This window comes from Aotus nancymaae, unplaced genomic scaffold (assembly GCF_030222135.1).
Source record: "Aotus nancymaae isolate 86718 unplaced genomic scaffold, 86718_ANA_hifiasm-v0.15.2.pri h1tg000016l, whole genome shotgun sequence".
NCBI classification, from domain to species: Eukaryota; Metazoa; Chordata; class Mammalia; order Primates; family Aotidae; genus Aotus; species Aotus nancymaae.
This window is the reverse complement of record NW_026988428.1, coordinates 76271404-76287515: the sequence shown is the minus strand read 5'-3', so window position 1 is coordinate 76287515 and position 16112 is coordinate 76271404.

Here is a 16112-nt window from a genome sequence, read left to right as displayed (position 1 = left end):
TACCAAGACCATGAAGCTACTGAGGCTATTCGGGAAAGCAGCAAATTCAGAGCTGTATGTTGCATGCCCCATGGCCAGCAAGTGCCCTCACATGGCCTGTCACTCGGGACTCACACTCTGCAGGGTGCTCATTGCAGCCTTATTCCTGAGGATGGGAAGTTGGAGGCAAGCTGGTGCCCGTCACTGGGAAAATGCATGTTAAAATGTGAACATGGTGTCTACAAACATGACCTTAACAATATGATTAGATCTCAAAAACCTAATGCTGAGTGAGAAAAGCATAAAATATATCAAGTATATTAAAATATAGGCCCACAGATATCACATTCTGCTAAAACACATCCAACAGAAGTTTCACTTGAAATATTTTAGAATGGTTGCCTGTGGAGGGAGAAGAATTAGAATAAATTTGGGAATTGGGAATAAAAAAAACTAAGTATAAAAGAAAATAGGCTGGAGAAGTTGGCTCACACCTGCCATCCCAGCACTTTGGGAGGCCAAGGTGGGTGGATCACTTGAGGCAGGAGTTTGAGACCAGCCTGGTCAACATAGTGAAACCCCGTCTCTACTAAAAATTAGCTGGGAGTGGTGGCATGCCCCTGTAATCCCAGCCACTCAGGGAACTGAGGCAAGAGAATTGCTTGAACCCAGGAGGCAGAGGTTGCAGTGAGCCAAGATCAGACCACTGTACTCCAGCCTGGGTGACAGAGCAAGACTCCATCTCAAAATAATAATAATAATAAATACACAAAGCAAGAGAGGGGACTTGTGATGCCAGTGTGCTTGGCCTGAGAATCATGATGAATTCAACTCAATGTGCCTGCTGTCCTTCCCACCACCACACCAAAAAAAAAAAAAAAAAAAAATCCCTGATTTAGGCATCACAGTGGTGTCTGTGACAACAAAAAGGGTAGGGTTTGGCGAGAAAAGTAGGCTCGGGTCAGACCCTGCAGGGCCCCGTTGTAAAAGGTCTGGGATTTGGGTGTTAAAATGCAAATCCCAGACCTTTTTCTCTCTTAGATTAGGGGTCCCCAGCCTCTGGGCCTTGGACTGGTGCAGAGGGAAGCCATTAGGGGGTTAGAGCAGGGAGGAGACATGGTCTACACATTGAAAATATTCCTCTAACTCTCAATGGAGACGGGTTGTAGAAAGAGTGGGAAAAGAAGTCCATCTAAGGCAGTGGTCCCCAACCTTTTTGGCACCAGGGACTGGTTTCATGGAAGACAATTTTTCCACCGAGTTGGGACAGGGATGGTTTCAGGATGATTCAAGTCCATGACATTTATTGTGCACTTTATTTCCATGATTATAACATTGTAATATATAATGAAATAATTATACAACTCGCCATAATGTGGAATGAATGGGAGCCCTGAGTTTGTTTTCCTGCAACTAGATGGTTCCATCTGGGGGTGATGGAGACAGTAACAGATCACCAGGCAATAGATTCTCATAAGGAACACGCAACCTAGATCCCTTGCAATAGGGTTTGTGCTCCTAAGAGAATCTAATGCCGCAGCTGATTTGACAGGATGCGGAGCTCAGGTAGCAATGCTTGCTCACCTGCTTGCTACTCACCTCCTGCTGTGCAGCTGGGTTCCTAACAGGCCACAGACTGGTACCAGCCCGTGGCCCGGAGGCTGGGGACCCTGATCTAAGAGAGAAGGGATGATCTTTTTACCCCCCTGGCTCTAAGCACAGGGCCTGGCAAAAAGTGGATGCTCTGTAAATGCTGCCTGGCTGAAGTAAAACTCAGCAAAGTGTTGGGATCAGGAACCCCAGCAGACCAGGGAGGGCTTCACTGTTTGTTTTTTAGGGAGTGAGGTTTTTCCATCTTTAAGATTACACTCCTGGCTGGGCACATTGGCTCAGGCTTGTAATCCCAACACTTTGGGAGGCCAAGGTGGGTAGATCACTTGAGGTCAGTAGTTAAAGACCAGCCTGACCAACATGGTGAAACCCCATCTCTACTAAAAATACAAAAGTTAGCTGGGCATGATGGTGGGCACCTGTAATCCCAGCTACTTAGGAGGCTGAGGCAGGAGAATCACTTGAACCTGAGAGGTGGAGGCTGCAGCGAGCCAAGGTTGTTCCTCTACACTCCAGCCTGGGCCACACAGTGAGACTTGCTCTCCAAAAAAAAAAAGAATACATATATATATATATATATATATATAAAATAAAAATTTAAAAAAGATTACACTCCTGCAGAATAGGCTGGGGCCTTTGGTCTTTTTATATTCATTCACTCCAAGTTAAAAGAAAGGAGGGAAGACACACACTGGATAAGACACCAGGCCACCCTGAGATTGGTTCTATTGGGCAGTCACAGGCATACAATTATGCTACTCCGTCTAAGGCATTCCATCTCTCTATTTAGCTCTCCTCATGGCTACCCTCTCATTCTCCTACGACTTGGAAATGGGCCACCCTAGATGGTCTGCAAAGTGGATACATATGCTTTGGGATAAGGGGAAGTCATCTTCTCCCAAAGAAAGTCTACCCAGCTAACTTGGGCTCTTCCTCTTCTTCTTCTCTGTTATGTAGACCTGCTGGGGTATTTGTACCCCTCATCTGACAGATGAGAACTCTAGTCCCAGAGAGTAAAGAGACACAAGAGTAAAGAAATAGTAAAGATCACAAGAAACAAGACTAGAAGCCAAGCCTCTTAGACCGGACACGGTGGTTCATGCCTGTAATCCCAGCACTTTGGGAGGCCAAGGCAGGTAGATCACCTGAGGTCAGGAGTTCAGACCAGCCTGGCCATCATGGCAAAACCCCGTCTCTACTAAAAATACAAAAATTAGCCGGGTGTGGTGGTGTGCGCCTGTAATCCCAGCTACTTGGGAGGCCAAAGCAGGAAGATGGCTTGAACCGGGAGGTGGAGGTTGCAGCGAGCCGAGATCACACCACTGCACTCTAGCCTGGGCGACAGAATGAGACTCTGTCTCCAAAAAAAAAAAAAGCCAAGCCTCTTGAGACCAGACCAAAGCTTTTACCAAAAAGAACATAATCTTACATAATCAAAAGCAGCTTTCTTCTTCAAAAGCAGCCACACAGACTTTTCTGTAAAAACACAGAGAGAAAGCAGCTGCAGTATTTATTTTGCTTCCCCTTGACTCATTCCCTGATTGCATTTGGGAGAGTGGAATTGGAAAGGAAGAGCTGAGAGAAGGAGAGGGTCCTGACTGGAGAGCGAGGGGAAGCAGAGATTAAACAGCCTGAAAAGGGGACTCAGATGGAAACAACTGGAAGGTCTATAAATGTGTCTATCATGTAACGTCCAACGTTACCTGAATTTTGTTCAAATGTGTTACAGAAAAGAGAGAATTATCCATAAGATGTCTGGGGGTGGCTGCTGCTTTAAGGGACCTGATCTAAACCTTTCAACTCAGTTATAACATAAAACCCTGTTGATTTTAGCCAAGCAAGAGTCTTTTCTGTTTGTTCTTGGAGAATTCAGACACAGGCTGTTTTTAAAACTTCCTCCGGTGCCAGTGTCTCCAAGATTTTGAGGGTGGTGAAAAGGATGTGGCATGCAGTGACAGCAGTGTCAGGGCTGCTCAGTTCCTTGGTCCGTTCCTGCCAGCAAGGTTTGGGCCTGGGAACAGCACCCACCCCAGTGGCAAGATTGATGTCAGATCCACAGGATGACCACAGGTGGGTTCCGAAGAGGAAAGCCTGCCGGGCTGAGATGATTGTCAGCTTTTGACTATTCCTATCAGGTTAGAAGCAGTTCAGATATTTATATTCTGGGAATGGAAATAATAGAGGTCCATTCTAGTTAACTGAGCCATGTCATATCCTGTACTTTCAGAACAATGAGAAAGGTTAAGGAGGAAATCTAAATAAACACTCTAAATGATGAGGAGGAAAAGCAAGCCTGAAACAATATACGGACTCCAGAAGGAGAGGTCGAAGGGTCTGACCCCGACTTACTCAAAGGCTTTCATGAGCCCCAGCCTCCTTTGCCTTCATGCCCCTCTTCTTTCACAAAAAAAGTATTAAAAATTATATTTTACAGCTGCATTAGTATATAGACAAATATACTAATGTTACACATTAAAACTTGTTCTTTGATTTGAAAAAACTTTTTTATTGTATTATTTTTACTTTTTAGAAACAGGCTCTCTCTTCTGCCCAGGCTAGAGTGCAGTGACTTGTGATTGTGCCACTGCAACCTTGAACTCCGGACTCAAGCGATCCTCCCACCTAGCCTCCCAAAGCACTGGGATCACAGGCGTGAGCCACCGCAGCCGACCCTCTTTGTTTTTATGTATTTTTTTTTTCTTTTTTGAGATGGGGTCTCACTCTGTCGCCCAGGCTGGAGGGCAGTGGCATGATCTCGGCTCATTGCAACCTCTGCCTCCTGAGTAGCTGGGACTACAGGCACGCACCACCATGCCCAGCTAATTTTTGTACTTTTAGGAGAGATGGAATGTCACCACATTGGCCAGGCTGGTCTTGAGCTCCTGATCTCAAGTGATCCACCCACCTCAGCCTTCCAAAGTGCTGGGATTACAGGCATGAGCCACCACGCCCTGCCCTGGCCTTCTTTAGATTTTAAAAGAAATTAAAACCTGTTTTTGGAGATCTGTGAAAGCACTGTGGCTCTAGGCATTGGGTCAAGGGGAGACTGAGGAACTCGGGGGAAGCCTGCCACAGCCCAGGAACCCAGGACCGCTGTGGGGGTGAGTAGGTTAGTGTGTTGATGGTTCTGGAACAAAAGTAAAGTGAGCCCCCAACTTAGGGGCAAGAGTTCTGTGAAGGACTCAGAGAAAAATCAGTTATCAGTTTCTGCACGAAATGGTCGAGAAGTTGCACGCGCGGAGGTCTATTTTGGAGGAAGCTCACTTATGACAAAGTGAACCCATGCAGAACGTAATCAGTCAGGAAATTATCTTTAGACTTGTGAGTGGTAACTTGTTATGAATATGTATGTTCAGATGAAGAAAGGACATACACAGATGATGTAATAATGCGGGCAGAGAGAGCAGACAGCAGTCTGCATAAATCTAGAAAAGAGACAGTTCAAGTACAAATTACTTAGTTATCTAACCAATTCTTGTCTAGAGGGAAAAAACTAGTCCTTGCTATTTGTTGATTTCTTTTCCTTTCTGTTTTTAATTTGAAACTTTTTTTTTAATGTTTGTTTGTTTGTTTTCAAGACGGAGTTTCGCTCTTGTTGCCCAAGCTGGGGTGTAGTTGCGCTATCTTGGCTCACTGCAACCTCAGACTTCTGAGTTTAAGTGATTCTCCTGCCTCAGCCTCCCGAGTAGCTGGGATTATAGGCATTCGCCACCATGCCTGGGTAAGTTTTGTATTTTTAGTGGAGACAGGGTTTTACTATGTTGGTCGGGCTGGTCTCAAACTCCTGACCTCAGGTGATCTGCCTGCCTCAGCCTCCCAAAATGCCGGGATTACAGGTGTGGGCCACCATACCCTGCCTTTCCTGTGACTTTTAAACTGAGATTTGAAAGTTGAGCAGCACTTACTAGCTGCGTAGGGTGTGATGAGAGGTCTACAGAGAGAAAGAATCTTCCAAGTTAAGCCCCTGCAGTTGAAAAAATCAAATGATGGTTATAGAAATTATAAGGCAGCAATTTATGATAAAGCTGGACGTACAGTTAGGGACCTTACTAGGACCTTAGGGAGCAGGTTAAGGATCTGGGATGTGGGACTTTATTCTAAGGACAATGAATAGCTGTGGAAGAAATTTCAGCATGGAAGCATTTGAAAGGATTCCTCACTCAGCTGCAGTGGAGAATGGTTTGGCTAGTGGAGCGGGATGCAGGAAGATCGGCTAGCAGCTGTTTGAGCAAAAGATGATGGCATTTTGGAGCAGAGAGGAGATGGTGGGGTTGGAGAACAATGGATATTTAAAGGCTGTATACAGGTTTGATAAATCCTCATGACTGATTTAACATGGAGGATGAAAGCCAGGCATGTGTCAGGGATTCCCAATTTCTGGCTTGACAGGTAGCAAAGTGGCAGAACCATTAACACAGCTAGAAAACACTGGAGGAGCGGCAAATATGTGGAAGGGAAGAGGTCATGTTCAGAAGGCAGTAGCTGTGGTAGGAACCAGGACCTAAACTCAGAAGTCTGGTCCAGAGCTCACTCTTACCACCCTCCCGTGCCATCCCTAGTGTGGGTTTTGGGGGATTCCGTTTTGATTTTGTTTTTGTTTTTATCGAGATGAGGCCTTCTTATGTTGCCCAGGCTGGTCTCGAACCCCTGAGCTCAAGTGATTCTCCCACCCCAGCCTCCCAAAGTGCCAATGTACTATTAGCACTTTGGGAGGCTTCCCCCAAGTGTGTTGATACTACATTGGCACTATGCTATCCCCAGTATGATGAACGGAAATATCACTAATGTGCTCGTAACATTTTCAATTCGCTCAAGCCAATTTATTTTGTCTCCTGCAGAGTCTACGCACTTCAAAGGATGTCTCTTCTGTGGGTAATTCGTTTTGAGCCTCAACTTAGCCATATCTCCCAGTGAACATGAAAACTTTAGCACGTGGATTTCTCCCTAGTACTTACTTTTCTCTCCATCTTCTTCCTCTCACCTCTTTCTTTCCTGCAGGCTCCACATCAGCAAGTCTCATAGACTCTGTTGCCAAAATTCATCTGGACTCCTACTACTTCTCCTCCTTTCCTGTCACTACCATCAGAGTTCAAAATGGATTTTATTGTTGTTTGATTTCCCACCAGAATGCAGGCGTTACCAGAGCAGTGGCTAGAGCACATCTGTGCTGTGCACTAATGCAATTCCCACTGCCTAGCACAGAACAGAAATTCAGAAACACTTGCCCAATGGATGAATGAGTGGTTGGTAGATCAGTCTCCTGTGAGTGTGCTTAGCATGAATAAATCCCCAGAGCCTATTTATTTACTAATCAGATGGGTCACAGGGAGTTTCTGAATCTGAAAAAAAAAAAGAGAGAGAGAGAGAGAGAGAGAAACCGAGAGAGGAGTGTCATAATTTAACAAGGCTGTGGCCACTCCCATGATGGACACCAACCCATAGGCGGTGGCTAGGAGCAGCTCAGCGGGGCTGGGGTGGGAGTGTGGCAGAAAAGCCAACGTTCCTACCAAACCCACCATTTGACCCCCTGAGTCCCTAGGTCCATTAGATATAATAGATTTTCTGTCTAGTGCTCTCGAAAAATCTGGTGTCTCAGACTGAGAACTAAACTGAAGAGGACAAATGATGTTCTATAATGCAAATAAAATGTATAACGAATGGGTTTAACCTGGAGTCAACATAAGCAGGAAATTCGAATGTTATGTTATAATGCTTATGTAGAAAGCCACGGGGGCTGGGGTTTCAAGGTCAGTTCACACTATGGGCCAGGTAATAAAGGAAAAGGCAGCTTTGAGTCATTTCCTGGTTTTCTGGTTTCCTTGTATTCCCTTCATACAAGCGTTTTTTTTAAATGTATACACAATTTTTTTTTTTTTTTAGACAGAGTCTTACTTCCTCACTCAGGCTGCAGTGCAGTGGCACAATTTCAGCTCACTGCAACCTCTGCCTCCCAGGCTGAAGAGATTCTCCTGCCTCAGTCTCCTGAGTAGCTGGAATTACAGGCGTGTGCTAATTCTTTTGTATTTTTAGTAAAGACAGAGTTTCTCCATGTTGGCCAGGCTGGTCTCAAACTCCTGGCCTCAAGTGATTCACCTGCCTCACCCTTCCTAAGTGCTGGGATCACGGGCATGAGCCATTGCACCCAGCGCTAAATGTATACACAATTTTTTAAAAAATTACTAGAAATCGAGGTGTTTATAAAGTCCCTTGGCAATGCCGATACCAAGGCCACAGTGAAATAATGAGTGTAATACACAGCGGCTTCCAGCTACACTGAAACTAGAAGCATGTGAATTTCATAGAGGAAGTTTGATATCTAAATGTTTAAAATAAATAAAACATTCACTGCTATCCTGGACATTTCTCATGCTTGATGATAGCCCAACATCTTGTAATCATCTTTTCCAATGATTGGCAAATGTCCCCCATTTTAAGTTCATCTCCTTGAAGTAGAAACCAGAAACTCACTCTCCACCTTCCCTTGCACCTGGGTCCCGGACACATGACTTGGTCTCTGCCAAACAGACACAGTCACACCAGAGCTTAGTTCAGATGCGGGTCGTGCAAAGAAGTGGACACAGCCATTGGCAGAGGTGTCCTGCTTAAGGGGCAGCAGCAGCAAAGGCTGTGACGTCCAGGCCTGTGCTAGGCGTGCGGTATGAGGTGCCCGAGCCTGCAACAGCAGCAGCAGGGTTTCTGCTGGAGAGGTGATCTCACAGCATGGTGTGGGTGTTGCTCCTGGTTGCATTGCCCTTGAGCCTGACTTTTACTTTCTTGGAGATTCTGTGAGCTTCCTAACATGCTTTAATAAATTCCTTCTCTGCTTAACTAGAAGAGGTTCTGGTGTTTGTATCTAAGAACCCTAACAGTTGCTAAAGGAAAACAACTACACTTCTCTGATCTGTTGGGTTTTTTGTTTGTTTGTTTGTTTGAGATGGAGAATCGTTCTGTCGCCCAGGCTGGAGTGCAGTGGCTCAATCTCAGCTCACTACAACCTCTGCCTTCTGGGTTCAAGCGATTCTCCTTTCTCAGCTTCCCGAGTAGCTGGGATTACAGGTGTCCATCGCCCCCACCCCACCCCGCTTAATTTTTGTGTTTTTAGTAGAGACGGGGTTTCACAATTTTGGCCAGACTGGTCTCGGACTCCTGACCTCAGGTGATCCATCCACCTCAGCCTCCCAAGGTGCTAGGACTACAGGCGTGAGCCACTGTCCCTGGCCTGATCCTTTTTTTTTTTTTTTTTGAGATGAGATCTCACTCTGTTGCTCAGGCTGATCTCAAACTCCTGGGCTTAAGTGATCTTCCCACCTCAGCCTCCCGATCATATATCATGAAAACCTGCTCACCAAACTGTCCCTCTGTGGTGGTCCTTCGTGCAGTCTGGTGAGCCTGTGCGTTTCCTTACTGCATCTTTCTACCGCTTTCCTAAACCAACTCAGCTCAGCCTTCCCGTGCACCCTCTCCCACTGTCACTCTCAGCCTATGACTTGCTTCCTATTTCAGTGAAAAAATGAAAAAAACTTCCACATGTTTCCACCGCCCGTCTTATCACCTGTCTGCCTTCCCTCTTGTTCTGGAAGGTGTGCTGTCAATGCCCCTGCCAAATGCAGTCAACCCTCCGCGTGAGCACCTGGGCTCAATCTCACCCCTTCTTACTTTCTCAAGGACATTCCTCTGAAGTCCCTGTGCTCTCTCCTGCTCCATGAATGTTTCTCTCTCCACTGGATGATTCTCACAATATCTATACATGCTCTAATTTCTTCCCATCTTAAAACATATTTCTGATGACCCCACATCCCTCTAGTGCCACTGCCCACTTCTCTGTTTCCTTGACAGCAAACTCTTTGTAGACATTGTCTGTGTAGGCTGCCTCCAATTCCTGTTTCTTGAATCCACTTGAGTAAGTCTTTCGCCCAAAACATTTCCATGGAAACCTTCCTTTAGGACCCTCGTGCTGCTAAACCCAATGGTCAATTCCCATTCTTCATCTTACTTGATTCCTTAGCAGCATCCAACTGTCTCTTCCTTGAAAAATCCTTTTCACTTGGGTCTCAATACACCGGATACTCCTGGTTTTTCTCCTGGCTCGCTGGCCGCCCCTTCTGTCTTCCTAGCCAGTTCTTCCTCATTCCCACCCACTTCCCACCCTAAATGTCAGAGTACCCAGGGCTGAATCCTTGGACCTAGTCTCTGTATTCCCTATCTCCACTCATCTCTTAGTGGCCACATCCAGTCTCATGAGTTTTAATGCCACCGGCTTGCTCAGGATCCCCAAATGGATATCTCCCTTCTAAGTCCTTCCTTGGGTCAAAGACTCACATATTCAGCTGCCTACTGGGATATGTCAGGAATCTCTACAACTGAACTCCTGACTCCACTCCTCCCCAATGTGTTTCTCCCACTGTCTTCCCCACATCAGGAAATAGCCATGTCATCTTTCTAAATTACTCAAGCCAGAACTCCTCTCTTAAACCTCCCACACCCAATCTGTCAACAAATCCTGCAGGTCTGCTTTCATCATATATCTGGAATCTGGCTACTTTTCTCCACTCCCAGCTACCAACATTTCTGACCTAGTTTGTGGCAGGAGCCTCTTAACTAGTCTTCTTGCCTCCATTCTTACCTCTCAACAGTTGGTTCTCAACATAGCAGCAAAGGGGTCCTTTGACAACATAAGTCAGCTGGGCATGGTGGCTCACACCTATAATCCTAGCACTTTGGGAGGCCAAGGCGGGTGGATCACTTGAGGCCAGGAGTTCAAGTCCAGCCTGGCCAACATGGCAAAACTCCGTCTCTACCAAAAATACAAAGAATTAGCCAGGCATGGTGACATGCACCTGTAATCCCAGCTACTCGGGAGGCCCAGAAAGGAGAATTGCTTGAACCCATGAGGTGGAGGTTGCAGTGAGCCAAGATCACACCACTGCACTCTAGCCTGGGTGACAGAGTGAGACTCTATCTCAAAAATAAATAAATAAACAAACAAACAAACAAGCTGGATGCGGTAGCTTACACCTGTAATCCCAGCACTTTGGGAGGCCCAGACTGGCAGATCATGTGGTCAGGAGTTCGAGTCCATCCTGGCCAACATGGTGAAACCCCACCTCTACTAAAAATACAAAAATTAGCTGGGCATGATGGTGCGTGCCTGAAATCCCAGCTACTCAGGAGGCTGAGGCAGGAGAATTGCTTGAACCAGGGAGGCAGAAGTTGCAGTGAGCTGAGATCATGCCACTGCACTCCAGCCTGGGCAATAGATCGAGACTCCACCTCAAAAATCAATAAATAAATAACCACAGAATTGAGTTCCTTTTAGCCCTTCATAGTATCATCCATCATAACAAACACCACAGAAACTCAGCACTTCTCTGGGGTGTGTGCTCAAATTCAGAGTCAAAGTTTAGATAAGATTATGTTCTATTTGATTGGACTATAAAGAAATCTAGGAGTTATGTAAATGAATCAAGGATTGAAGTATAGGGTGAATTTGAGCAGAAAGAAGTTGGAATCAGGAAACAGCTTGAAGGTCATTGTAGGTGTTAGGAGATAAAAGCCTAGATGGTTGTGGGAGCAGTGGAATGGATCAAAACGGAGGGGAGAGACATTTCATGGGAAGGAAATACTTTGGTAAAAGTATATTAGAGTGGCCAGGCATGGTAGTTCATGCCTATAATCCCAGCACTTTGGAGGCCAACACAGGTGGATCGCTTGAGCCCAGGAGTTCAAGACCAGCCTGGGCACCATGGCGAAACCCCATCTCTACTAAAAATACAAAAATTGGCTGGGCGTGGGGGTGAGCACTTGTGATCCCAGCTGCTCAGGAGGCTGAGGTGGGAGGATCATGGTGGGAGGTTGAGAGTACTGTGAGCAGTGGTGGCACCAGTGCACTCCAGCCCACATGATAGAGGGAGAGCCTGTCTCAAAAAAGGAAAAGAAAAAAGAAAAGCATATCAGAGAAGTAAGAAAAAGGACAATTTAGAGATGATGATGATATTTCCAGGTAGACAACTGGGAGACTGATGTTGCCTTTGATAGAAGAGTTGTGAAACTGGGCCAGTTTTACAGAGAAATTTAGCTTCAGAGGTTCTAAGAAGCAGTGCCAGCATATCCATGAGAATAAACATTGCTTGTTCAGTCAACAAATGCTATTGGGCATCTCCTGTGGCAGGAGCTGGAGAGACGCCGTGGGAGATTTAACAATGTCTGTGATACGGTTTCTGTCCTTAAGAGCCTTGGGGTAGGCACATACATATTTAATAAAGGGTATCAAGTGCTAAATTTACATAAGAGACACACAGATTGCTCTTAGACATTCAGATTAGAATGTCTGCATCTGGCTGGAGTCAAGTACAGCACGTCAGTGAGAGGAATGGGATAGTATGAATGCAGCTAGGGCTTTTGCTTTTGTGCACTCTTCCTGCAACCTTTTTCAGTCGGTCAATGATTTCATTTGTTTTCGTTTTATATGATACCCACCAAATTCAACTTGACCCCAAAGAATCCTTTAGAGCTGGTTTCATCCATACCAACATCCAACCCACGACAGCTGAGACCCTGGAAACGTACGTGCTCAGTGAAGGGCTGTGTGATGAGGTCAGGGGAATGGCAGCCTGGGTCTGAGGCTCAGCGAAACTTGAACTTTAAGACTGGAGGAGAAAAGAAGCTGTCAAGGAAACTAAATAGGAAAGGCTGGTGTCACAGAATTCAAGAGAAATGGTGCTTTAATAATCAGGTATTCAGCAAAGTCAAAAGTTACAGAGAGGTTAGAAAGAATGAAAATTAAACAACTGATAGTGTTTACTATGCAAAACCTCAGAGGACAATGTTAAAATCAAATCGACCACAGACAAAGTATTATGATTTTGAAGACATTTATAATACCCAACGTGTTATTCCTACTCATACCTATCTACTCACCCACATGCCTCCAGCACTTTTAGCACGTAACTACTAGACTGCAATTGAGTACACACCCCCAACAGGAAGAAATTTGACAAGCAGGGTCAGTGGTAGTTTCGATGGAATGACCCCAAGAAGTTTCATTTTTTGAGGTTTTAAAATCAGATCTGGATAGGCCTGTTGGACCAGTAATTTCTTCCTTCACGTCTGTGTGGTCTCTACGGATATCCTCGGTTCTAGTGCATCTGCAGTTAGCAAAAGGTCCTTATAAATCATGTCCTTACACTTCAGGTGTTTTGTTTACAAGAATCTTGCCATGTTTGGGAGATTTGGAGGACCATCGCAAAGTATCGTTCTGTACATAGGTTTCTGTTTTGTTTTGTTTGAGACAGAGTTTCGCTCTGTCAGCCAGGCTGGAGTGCAGTGGTGCAATCTCAGCTCACTGCAACCTCCGTCTCCTGAGTTCAAGTGATTCTCCTACCTCAGTCTCCAGAGGAGCTGGGATTACAGGTGTGTGGCCACCATACCCAGCTAATTTCTGTATTTTTATTAGAGATGGGGTTTCACCATGTTTGCCAGGCTGGTCTCGAACTCCTGACCTCAGTTGATCCACCCACTTCAGCCTCCCAAAATGCTAGGATTACAGGCGTGAGCCACCATGCCAGCCTGTACATAGGTTTGATTAGAGCAAAGTTCTATAACTTTCAAATCACACCCACATCATCGTTTATTATAAATACTAACTTGCAAAACTATGTTTTAATTTCTGATTGACTAACCTACTGGCATAAGATTGCTCTTTCTAGTTGGCTAGACTGTTACTGCCAGGAGATTTTTTTTTTTTTTTTAGACAGATTCTGGCTCTGTTGTCCAGGCTGGTTGGAGTGCAGTGGCGCAATCACAGTTCATTACAACCTCGACCTTCTGCGCTTAAGCGATCCTCCCACCTCAGCCTCCCAAGTAGATGGGACTACAGGTGTGCAACACCACGCTCAGTTTGTTTAAAATTTTTTTGTACAGATGATGTCTCACCATGTTGCTCAGGCTGGTCTCTAACTCCTGGACTCAAGCAACCCACCTACCTCAGCCTCCCAAGGTGCTGGGATTGGCCAGACACGTGGGCTCACACCTATAATCCCAGCACTTTGGGAGGCTAAAGTGGGCAGATCACCTGAAGCCAGAAGTTCGAGACCCCCCTGGCCAACATGGCGAAACCCCGTCTCTGCTGAAAATACAAATGTTAGCCAGGCATGGTGGCGGGCACCTGTAATCCCAGCTACTTGGGAGTCTGAGGTAGGAGAATTGCTTGAACCCGGAAGGCAGAGGTTGCAGTGAGCCGAGATCATGCCACTGCACTCCAGCCTGGGTGACAAGAGTGAAACTCCATCTCAAAAAAAAAAAAGAAAGAAAGAAAAGAGCATAATTATAACTTTGGAGTCAGGCTGCCAGAATTCAAATTCTGGGGCGCCTCATGCTGACAATGCAACCTCTCAAATTCCTTACTTTGTCTAATAATATAAGGTAATTGTAGTGTGCAAACCATAAGATTTTTGCAAGGTCAATGAAATGATACAGGTCAAATTGTAATTAGAACAGTATCTAGTGAGTTCCCAATAAGTCTTAGCTATTATTATTGTTAAATACCCCCTATGTATGTTCAATATTATTGAAATGTCATTTTATTTAAGCAGTGAGAAAAATACTGTTTTTAAATAATATTTTGAGAGTGCAGTTTTAATGCAAAGTAAGGGCAGAAACAAATGTCTGCTTATCAACCAGGGAGCCCTAGAAAAAGAAGTTTCACCTAAAAGAAAGATTTTTAGACATCACCCCTACCCCAAACTGCATCTACACAAAAAAAGCTTCTCCCAGTTACAATTATTTTGGTGAATTTGGCAACCATATTCACACAAATGCTGGAGGAAGCCAGGATCTGGCTGCTCCTGTGTGTAAGGGAGGCAGAGGCCTTGGCTGTGACCCATGGCTAAAGCTTAGGGCAAATCAGGTCACAGGCCTGCCTGTCCTCCCACCTCTGGGGTTATAGTGTAAATACAAAATTAGATTAAGCATTATTTTCTGCAGATATAGCTTCGTATAGACAGTCCCTATGTGTGCAGGCAAATACCATATCGCAGGGCCTTCTCTCCACAACCCAGTACTAATGCTAGTCAGGTGTGGGGGTGCCGAGGACCCCTAATGTGCATTCCTGGCCCCTGGATGGATCTTGCTTCATCAGCACGATTTCCCCTCTCCTAACAACTCTCTGGTTGCTAAGAGATTGTTTTCAGATCTAAGGGCTCACTCTTTGTCCTATTCCAGACCACAGCAGGGTTTACTTTTCCTCTTATGAGTTTGCCAGGAGCAAAAAGTAACATCCCAACCTCCTGTCAACTCAACAAGAGATTTATTGCAATTAACTAAAAGGACACTTGTTACTACAGGAATACCATATGCTTCAGCAAAGATAGGATCCCAGCTTGCGGCTGGCCTCTGCAAACAGTCAGGGGCCTGCCAACACAGCCTTTTTTGGTTGTACAGTCATTAACAGTGCAGCCTCCAGACCCAGGAATGTTTCCAAGGTGCAGCTGGCACTCAGATAGTGAGGTCATCTCCACAGCAGTCATTCCCAACTGGCTGCAGCAACCACAATAGGCTTTTTGTTTGGATTGCTGGACCCCCTACTCAATGGTCGCCCTCCTTTCCTTTTTTACCAACAGCATCTTAATACTACCAGGGGCTACGTTGTTCTTAGCTAAAAATACATTTCCCAGCCTACCTTGCATGGTCAAGATCGGTGACTTGCAAGGTTAAGTCCCCCAGAGATTTACGGGAAAGTTTTGCTTTCCTGATATACATGCTGCCCTTCACCCTCCCTGTCCACCTCTCTTCAGTGTTTGGATTTTGTGAAGGCTAATTTGGCTGATTCTAGGTTTCCTTTCAATTCCTTCCCAAGTTATAATTACGTTCAAAGGTTCTGAGACTGCTGGAAGTCTGATTTCAAGGCAATAAGGGAATTCCTGTGTATGCATTGAATACTTTTAAAAAATTGATTCATATAGTTTGATCTGAATATTCTAAGTGAAAATGATTAAACGTCTGCCCTTTTTCAAAGTTACAACTTCATACCCAAGGAAACATAGAACTAGGAAATTAATTACAGAAAGATCAAAAAGTTTGAGGAATGAGCAATTTATTTCAATAAAGGGAAAGCATTAATTTTGCTACAGTGGGGAAAAAATGAACTCAAGAGTTGCTACATTTGTCTGTATCCCCATTTATCTCTGCACAATGTCTTTATCTCAGTATCTCAATTCACTCTAAAGTATTGCCTGAGAAATATACCACGTCGGCTGATAGCTTGACATATCTGATTTAGGGAGACTTCCACAACACTCCTCTCTTTTTTCTCCCAGTAAATACTTTTGATTTTGACACTTGCCATATTGGAAATGACAGGTGCCCAAGGGAAGTGCCTCAAAGCAGTTAGGATCCGAATGTTTGCTAAGGATTATGTTTTTAATGGAGCAGAATGTAGTTTTACTGAATCCTTAAAATGCAGAACCCAGTGAATCTCCTTTATTGTGAAGCAAAACCACCCAAATGATTGCAAACCCGAGAAGCAC